Source organism: Talpa occidentalis, unplaced genomic scaffold (genome assembly GCF_014898055.3).
Source record: "Talpa occidentalis isolate TD23 unplaced genomic scaffold, MPIMG_talOcc4v2.1 talOcc4.15, whole genome shotgun sequence".
NCBI lineage: Eukaryota > Metazoa > Chordata > Mammalia > Eulipotyphla > Talpidae > Talpa > Talpa occidentalis.
Window position 1 is genome coordinate 62,782,464 of NW_023601543.1, and position 8,633 is coordinate 62,791,096.

The following is an 8,633-nucleotide window of genomic DNA, read 5'->3' on the forward strand; positions in this document are numbered from 1 at the left end:
TAAGCCCTGTGGTGTCAGTCATGTGCCAGGGAAACCAGAAAGCACAAGACGTTCTTAGTCCACCATAACCTGAAATTAGCAAAGTGCTGTGGTGGGTTTGTCCATCTGGAGACCAGCTCTTAACCAGAGGATGCTAATTTACAAGACCAACGAACATGCCAGGGAAGCACTCGAGGCCACTTCTCAATTTGAGAGAAAAACATTTCAAGCCCCCAGGGGGAGCTCTGCATGGTGAACAGTGTTAAGTTTTGCTGATGAACGTATTTTAAAACTAGAGAAAGCAAAACATGTCAGCAAAGAAAATTACTAGTGGGGAGCAAGGGAAAACCGAAGAACACAACCATGTTTAATAATGAAGGCTGTTTTCCTAATTAGTAAAATTTGTTTGAAAGATAAAGGAGACAGGGTACAGTACCAAGATGGTACCTTGCCAAGAGTGCAAAGAGGTCTTGAAATCTCATCCTTCACTGTGAAAATCAAGGGTCCCAATGTTGGAATCCTTCCTTTATTGAAATTTTTTTAAATTTTTTTTAAAGAGGCATGTATTATTTATTTGTTTGTTTGTTTGTTTGTTTGTTTATACATGCACTGGGTACAGTCAGAAGCGTGGGAGGGTGAGTGTAGGGTAAGGAAAAATGTCAGGCTTTTCTGCCCTCCCGCCATCAGGATAGATGAGGGAACCCTGTGATCCAGAATGCATGCCTGATGGTGGGCACCTGAAGTGGGCACACCTGCGCTAAGACTGTGCTTATAAGGGCGGCGTCATGGGGACCCAGTAGAAGCCAAGAAGCCGAGAACGAACAGAAGCCGGGAGAGAAGCAGAGAAGGCCGGAGAGCCCACATAGAGTGAAGACTTGCTGGGGGCTGGGAAGCCTGCCAGCCTCCCGGCCCCCCAGCACCCCTGCCTGCCATATGCCTGGTGAACCCCAATAAAAGACCTGCAAAAAACCACTGAGGACTCTGACTGCTCCTTTACCCGGTCTGCATGGGATCAGAAAACCTGCTCTGTGTCCAGTCCTGACCCTACAGTGAGAGAATTCACCAGATCCAGAGCGGGGAGCAGAGCAGGCAGAAGGAAGTACACTGCTGAGGGAGGCAGCGGGCAGCAGGAGAGGTCTGCACGCCATGTGGGACCCTCCTCCGGTGGCCGGGGAGCAGCCGGGGATTGAACCGGCGCCGCAGAGGCCGCAGGCAGCTTCGCAACCCAGCGCTCATCCGCTGCACCACCGGGGAGGCCCCCTTTATTGAAATTTTTATTGAGGTAATGATAGATTCACATGCAACGGTAAGAAATAATAGAGAGGGCCTCCCTGGTGGCGCAGTGGGTTGAGCGCCACGCTGTGAGGCTGTCTGCAGCCTCTGCAGCGCCAGTTCGATTCCGGGCCGGCCAGAGAGATACCCACATGGCGCAGCAGGCCTCTCCTGAATTGCCCGCTGCTCCCCTCAGCAGTGTACTTCGGTCCTTCTGTCTGTTCTGCTCCCTGCTCTGTCTCTGGTGAATTTTCTCACCCTCCCACACCTCTGGCCTGTACCCCAGTGCTTGTATAAATAAATCTTAAAAAAATCCAATTTAAAAAAAGAACTAATAGAGATCCCCAGTATGCCTTTTCCAGTTTCCCCCAACTGCGATATTCTGCAAAACTAGAATACAATATCATAACTTGGACATTGATATAATCCACCCCATCAACCTTATTTAGACTTCCCCACTTCTCCTTGTTGACCTCCAACAAAAGCAATTAGTCATTCCAACAACAGCACAGGTTCACTGGGAAACAAACAACAGAAGACAGGGCAGACTGGAGAGTGCTTTCATGGTGAGAACCACATGCTCCTCCCCAACCCAATCCACACATCACCTCCCATAGGTGAGGCAAGGCGAGTCCCATCCTGTAGCTTCCTGTTTTAAGTATGCCTGGGCACTCTGCCTCCCAGCCTCACTTAAATAGGGCATCTGTATATTAATGTCCACACACTGGTGTGCATTTGTGTGTGTGCATTTGTGTGTGTGTGTTTCATTCTATATAATTGTATCACCTGTGTATGCTCATGTGCCTATGACCCCAGCGAAGATACTGAAGAGTACAGCCCTTTTATAACTGTACCTGAGACTCCCCCAACCCAAGACCAAGCCCCCTGCAACCTCTAGTCTGTTCTTTCATAAAAAGACATTTGAAAATTCTGATATCAATGGAATCACACAATATGTAAACCTTGGAATTTCCTTTTTTCACTCTTCATAATTCCCTGGAGTCATCCAAGTTGTTGTGTGTATTGTTTTTTTTTTGTGTGTGTTTTTAAAAATTTATTCATTTAGGGCCTCCCCTGGTGGTGCGGTTGAGCGCTGGGCTGCGAAGCTGCCCGCAGCCTCTACAGCGCCGGTTCGATCCCCGGCTGCCAGCGAGGGTCCCACATGGCACACAGACCTCTCCTGCCGCCTGCTGCTCCCCTCAGCAGTGTATTTCTTCGTCAGTCTGCCTGTTCTGCTCCCCGCTCTGGCTCTGGTGAATTCTCTCACCCTCCCGCGCTTCTGACTGTACCCAGTGCTTGTATAAATAAATAAATAAATCTTTTTAAAAAAATTTATTCATTTATGCATACAAGAGCTGGGGTACAGGTCAGAGGTGCGGGGGGGTGACAGGATTCACCAGAGACAGAGTGGGGAACAGAACAGGCAGATTGACTGAAATACACTGCAGAGGGGAGCAGCAGGTGAGACAGGAGAGGTCTGCCGCGCCATGTGGGTAGCTCCCTGGCTAGGGATCAAACTTGTGCTGCAGTGGCTGCAGATTTCTTCACAGTGCTGTGACTTAACTCCTTGCACCACTAGGGAGGCCCCCAAAGATTATTTGTTGCTTGTTTCCTAGAAGTTTTATATATTTTACATTTAATGCCAAAATTCATTTTGTCTTAAAATTTTTATATGGTGTAAGGTTTTGGTCAAGGTTCATTTTTTTTTCTTTTCCCCCTATGGATACCCAATTACTCCAGCACCTTTTGTCTAAAGGCCTATCCTTCTTTCATTGAAACACTTGTCAAAAAATCAGCTGAGCCTGTTTCTATGGGTCTATTTCTGAGTTCTCTATTCTGCTCATCGATACAGATGCTGTACATGTTTTGTTAAATGTATTGTAACAGGGTGGTCCTCAGAAAAAAGGGAAGTTCCAGGTTTCCTGCCCTATCCAAAGGAGGGTGGTGCTGAAGAGAAGGGAAGAAGCTGCAGAGGAGACTGAGGAAGGAAGGAAGCAGGATGGAGATCCAGGAGACCTGGAGGAGGCACATGGCACAGAGAGACATGTGAAGAAACCGTGTTTGCCTTTTGATCGTGGACTGGGTGAAAAAGATGTAGGTGAGAGACCCGTGGGGAGGTGACAATGGCAGCTTTTGCCTTGATTTTGATTTTGCTCTTTTCCTCCCAGAATTGTCTGGTTGTTTCTTATCCTTTTCTGTGAGTCCCCACTGAAAGGTGCTTTAGATTTGGGCAGGCTTTGGGGCCTTGCTCTGGGCCAATTTCCTTTGGGTGGATTATTACCCATGAGGGCATGAGTAACTTTGGGTGCTTGATTTAGAAGCTTGATTTCTTTGCCTTTCCTGTATTGTTTCCTAATTGTATTAAAGTTCCTTTTCATTAAAGTCTCATATGTTTTGTGTTGATGTGGTGGGTGGCAGAACCTATTTAGAGCAGGCAGGTTTGTGGGGTCTGGGCTGACCCTCTCCCTGCCCTGTAACAGTATTTGTAAGAATTTCATTTTCTTTGGAGTGATTGTAGTGTTGTGTTTTTATTTTTTTTTCAATGATGACTTTTATTATTGCATCTTAAAGATGTATCACAAATAGGTCTAAGAAATCATCCATTATCTTGCTGCTCTGTAGCTGGACAACTTAAATCTTATTCATCAGCTTGCTGAACTGTTCCTTTTTCAGAAACATAGATACCATCCAAAAATTTCCTGATATCCTTGTTCTTAACTGTCATGGCTTGCTGAATCAAAGCAGCTGAATTTTATACAAGTTCAATGTCGTTTCCTTCAAGAATCAACTCATCTTTCTGGGCTTGAGATACTGAACAAGCAATACCTTGTCTCATGCGAACCCAGCGAATGTATTTTTCGCCCAAGAAATTTCGGATTTCAACAAGAGACCCATTCTCCTGAATAACAACGTTGATAGGGAAGTGAGCATACACAGACCTCATCTTATAACGGAAGCCCAGTGTAACACCCTTGATCATGTTCTGTACATGACTACAGACAGTGTGAATAGCAGCCAGTTCCTTTCTATTTCCCCACCATTTGTCAACGCGGAGCCTCTTCTTTTTCTTCCCAAGCAGACTGAGTTCAACATTGACGTGATTGAAGTCCCTCAGCAGGGTGCCTCTGGGGCCCTTCACAATAACAGTGCGACCCTTCAGGGAGATGTCAACATTTTCTGGAATGTCAACAGTCTGATTGCTGAGAATGGTTTTCATTCTCGCAGTAGATGTGGCAAAGGTGTGTTGTGTTCTTAATTTTGGCTTCTGTGTATTCATTGTTAATATATAAAAATAGGATTGATTTTTGTGTGTTGATCTTGAATCCTTGTGAATTTGCTGAACATAATTACAAATTAAAATTTTCTTTGATTGCAGTAACATTGGTTTACAACACTGCATATGACACCCACCCCCAAGGCACCCATAGTCCTTCACCATAGTCCATTGTGCCCCCTCCCCACTTTGTTCATCCCCTCTTTCTCTGGTAGGCTCCGTTCTACAGTCAGATTTCTAGGGTTTGTTAATGGTTTGGAGTTATCTGACCCTTTGTTTGGTTTCTCTATTCTGCACATAAGTGACACTATCCAGTATTTGTCTTTTTCCTTCTGACTTATTTCACTTAGCATAATCTCCCCTAGTTCCATCCATGTTGTTTTAAATGGCAAGAGTTTACTTTTTTAAAAAATCGGTGTATTATTTGTAAGTTTCTGGAGTCTGGCAAAATGGCAGCACAGTGAAGACGCTGGGCTCACCACCTCCAAATATTCACAACAAAACTGACGTAAAACAAAGCAAAAAAACCCAGAGGGAGAAATTGACCACAACACACAATAGGAGCATCAGCTTGCTTGCAGGGGTAGGAAAAACTTTAAGTGAACTTTGTTTAATCTGATAAGGGGGCAGTACAACCCACAAGAGGAAAGGGCAACTATAGTTCAGAGCCCCCCACAACTATTGACTCTGGCACACACAACATCGGGGCTCCTAAGACCCGGCACTGCACTGGATAAGGGGTTGTGCAAGCAGGCACCCTGGACAGAGAGTGCATTGTTGGAGAGCTACAGGGGTGGGGGGCACAGAGCAAGGCTTTCTGGCTTGAATCAGAGGCTCATAACACAGAACAGAAGCCTGAATAGGGTAAAAGCAACTGGACTTCCTTTTTTTTTTTTTTAAAGATTTATTTATTTATTTATACAAGCACTGGGTACAGTCAGAAGCGCGGGAGGGTGAGAGAATTCACCAGAGCCAGAGCGGGGAGCAGAGCAGGCAGAAGGACCGAAGTACACTGCTGAGGGGTGCAGCGGGCGGCAGGAGAGGTCTGTGCGCCATGTGGGACCCTCCTCTGGTGGCCGGGGAGTAGCCGGGGATCGAACTGGCGCTGCAGAGGCTGCGGGCAGCTTCGCAACCCAGTGCTCAACCGCTGCGCCACCGGGGAGGCCCTGGACTTCCTTTTTTTTTTAAAGATTTATTATGCATACAAGAACTGGGGTACAGGCCAGAGGCATGGGGGGTGAGAGGATTCACCAGAGACAGAGTGGGGAGCAGAACAGGCAGACTGATTGAAATACACTGCTGAGGGGAGCAGCAGGCGAGTCAGGAGAGGTCTGCTGGGCCATGTGGGTAGCTCCCTGACCGGGGATCGAACTCGTCCTGCAGAGGCTGCAGACAGCTTCATAGGTTGTGTCTTAACCCCTGTGCCACCAGAAGCCCATAGACTTCCTTATAGAAGAAGCTACTACTTGAACCCTAGTGAGGTATCAAAGACATCTGTCACCCCCGCAAAGGAACACTTGAACTGGAATCTGAGCACCTACCAACAGTGGTAGCAGACACCCCAGCTTACTCTGTGCTGGGGAAGCAAATAGAACAACTCCCTGCCTCTGATCCTGCCCCTCTCCCTGCCCTGTGACATCCCATATCAGCTACAATCCATGCCCACGAACTGCATCTAGTGCTATTTGGAAGTTTCTATGTAGAAAATTATGTCATTGGCAAATAAAGACAGTTTTATTTCTTCCTTTCAAATCTTTATTTTCTTTTTCTTGGTTTATTGCTCTGGTTAGGACCTCCTTGCTATGTTGGATAAAAGTGGTAAGAGTAGACATCTTCACTTTGTTCCTGAATTTTAAGGGAAAGCATTCAGTTCTTCCCCCGGTAAGTATGATCTTAGCTGCAAATTTCTTGTAAAGACTTCTTTATCAAGTTCAGACCATTTCCTCTATTTCTAACTTGCTGAGCATTTTATCTTTTTTTTTTAAAGATTTATTTATTTATGCATATAAGAACTTGGGTAGAGGCCAGAGGTGTGTGTGGGGGCGGGGGGCAGGTGAGAGGATTCACCAGAGACAGAGCAGGGAACAGAACAGGCAGAATGACTGAAATACACTGCTGAGGGGAGCAGCGGGCAAGACAGGAGAGGTCTGCTGCGCCATGTGGGTAGCTCCCTGGCCAGGGATCAAACTCATGCTGCAGTGGCTGTGGATAGCTTCATAGGTTGTGTCTTAATCCCTTGTGCCACCAGGGAGGCCCTTGCTGAGCATTTTAATCAAGAATGGGTATTAGATTTGTCGAATGTCTTTTCTACACCAATTGGCAGTATCATACTTTTTTTCTTTAGTTTGTTGATGTGGTAGATTATATGGATTTGCAAATGTTGGACCTGTCTTCCCTACCTGGAAAAAGTTCCATGTGTTCATCATGTAAAACTCTTCTGAAATCTTTTTTTCATTCATTTCCTCTGAAGTTCAACTGTTCACTGCGGAAGAGAAAATTCCCAGAGATGTGAAATGTCACATCACTATCTAGAGGCAGAGAAGTTTAGAGTCTGGAGGTTGGAGACCTGGATTCAAATCCCAGTTTTTCCATTTAATAAGCCCTGGACCTTTGGCAAGTTCATTCTCTGAACATCCATTTCTGCATCTATAAAATGGGTATAACAGTGCCTAAATGAGATAATTTGATGATTGAACATTCACTATGTGGCCTATAACCAGTAGTCAAAAACGGTAACCATTCAAAATCCAGAACAACAAGCATTTTGGAGTAGAATTAGGAACATTTTAGAAAGGCAGTTATATATAATAGTAAAAGCAAGGCACAGAGGTGACATAACAACCTTTGTCCTAGATGATCACAATCTCTGTAATCGTTTACGTTGGGTGCTTTTTTCATATTATTGGATGCTTTAATAATAGATATCACTGCAAGACACCAAAGACTTCACATTAATTGTTATTAACTTATTAAATGAAACAGTCAGTAGTGCTCTGCGGGCCTCTACAGAACCTCACTACAGGAGCCCCGCATTCATTAGCCACCTGGCCTGCACATACCCCTGCACCCTGCCTCTTTAGGCTATCAAAGAGCCCCTCAATTCTAACTCCTAATTGCCCATGTGTGTTTCTTAATGGCCAGTCTTACTTCTTTTGATCTAACTAGGTCTTTAAGCAGGGTGTAAATAAGGTAAATGTGCTTTCTGGTAGTGATGCAAAAAATAAGTTGGCTGGGAGAAGAATGTGGAGTCCTGTGCAACACTCTGAAAACAAATGAGTGAAACTCATCTATGACACAGTCCTTCAAATATTCATAACTGAGACTCACAGTGAGAGATAACATTTTTATATTGTGATTCAGTACACACACATGCCTTCTCTCTAACTGGTCAGAGTTTTGTGAAATAAAACTATGTGTGATGTATGCTGAAGTGTCCTTGTCTACATGGCCACTATAATGTTTCAATGCTGGTTGTCACTACCAACGCCATGACCTGTTAATGAGTCGTGAGTGAGCCACGAGTGGGTCTCTGCTGCCAGGTCCTGTACATGAAGAACTTCTGCTAGGCTGTGGGTGACCAGAGAGGTAAGAATTCTGCAGGCCTGCTGCAGCTTGGTCTAACTGTGAACAAAAACTCTTTTTCTCTTCTCAGGATCACAGTCATAAAAGTCAGCAAGCTTTCCAGGGAACTTCCTTGAAAATTGCCAATGTTTTCCTGAGCGCTTCTTAATTTTCTCAGCGCAAAACACAAATAGAAGGACTATAAGTGACATTCGCTCAGCAGTTGGCCAGGCGCATAATGGCCACGTGTCACTCCAGCCTTGCCCTTCACGCCAGAGACACAGACACCCCAGTGCACTTTTCTTTAATGAAGATTTCATTTATTTATGTTTGTGTAGAAGGACCGGGTTCTAGGCTAGAGGTGCAGGAGGTGAGAGGATTAACCAGAGACAGAGCGGGGAACAGAACAGGCAGACTGACTGAAACACACTGCTGAGGGGAGCAGCAGGCGAGACAGGATTGGTCTGCCGTGACATGTGGGTCACCTCCCTGGCCGGGGATTGAACTCACGGATCAAACTCAGGTGGTAGCACTGAGACTTAACCCC

At 45.5% G+C, this 8,633-nt stretch overlaps 1 pseudogene; it reads right to left on the reverse strand.

Annotated features, from left to right (window-relative positions):
* Positions 1 to 3,804: 3,804 nt before the first annotated feature.
* LOC119246738 (60S ribosomal protein L9-like) lies at positions 3,805 to 4,468 on the reverse strand (annotated as a pseudogene).
* Between the last annotated feature and the right edge of the window lie 4,165 nt (positions 4,469 to 8,633).